Consider the following 1,074-nt stretch of genomic DNA (forward strand, 5'->3'; position numbering starts at 1 on the left):
GTTGATGGTTACGAAAAGCAACGCTCGTAGGTCAAATTCCTCTTGTTTGTGCTCATCCCACACACGGACACCACCCCACAGCTGTAAAAGTTCATCAACTAATGGCCTTAGGTACACATCGATGTCGTTGCCGGGTTGCTTCGGACCTTGGATGAGCACTGGCATCATAATGAACTTCCGCTTCATGCACAACCAAGGAGGAAGGTTGTAGATGCATAGAGTCACGGGCCAGGTGCTATGGCTGGAGCTCTGCTCGCCAAAAGGATTCATGCCATCCGTACTTAGAGCAAATCTTATGTTCCTTGCGTCAGCTGCAAAATCTTTGAACCATCTGTCGATCTTTCTCCATTGCGTTCCATCTGCGGTGTGTCTCAACTCCCCGTCCGACTTACGGTCCTCTTTGTGCCATCGCAACAACTTGGCATGCTCTTTGTTCCTGAACAGACGTTTCAACTGTGGTATTATAGGAGCATACCACATCACCTTGGCGGGAACCCTCTTCCTGGGTTTCTGGCCCTCAACATCGTCACCAGGGTCATCGCCTCTGATCTTATAACGCAATGCAGTGCATACCGGGCATTCATTCAAATTCTCGTATTCACCGCAGTAGAGGATGCAGTCGTTGATGCATGCATGTATCTTCAAAACCTCTAAACCTAGAGGGCAGACAACCTTCTTTGCTTCGTACGTACTGGCGGGCAACTCGTTATCCTTTGGAAACATATTCTTCAACATTTTCAGCAAGTTTTCAAATGCCGAGTCAGCTACACCTGCCTCTGCCTTCCATTTCAGCAAATCCAGTGTGCAGCCCAGCTTTTTCAGACCATCATCGCATCCGGGGTACAGCGCCTTTCTGTGATCCTCTAACATGCGATCCAAATTCTCCCTCTCCTTTTCAGTTTCGCAGCGTCTCCGTGCATCAGCAATGGTCCGACCAAGATCATCAACGGGATCATCACGTGCCTCTTCTTCACCTTCCCCTTCACCTTCAGCATCCTCCATGAAAGTATCACCGAAATGAGCAAGATAGCTTTCATCGATGAAATCATCCCCTTCTTCATCTTCTTCCATTAT

Source organism: Triticum dicoccoides, chromosome 1B (genome assembly GCF_002162155.2).
Source record: "Triticum dicoccoides isolate Atlit2015 ecotype Zavitan chromosome 1B, WEW_v2.0, whole genome shotgun sequence".
NCBI lineage: Eukaryota > Viridiplantae > Streptophyta > Magnoliopsida > Poales > Poaceae > Triticum > Triticum dicoccoides.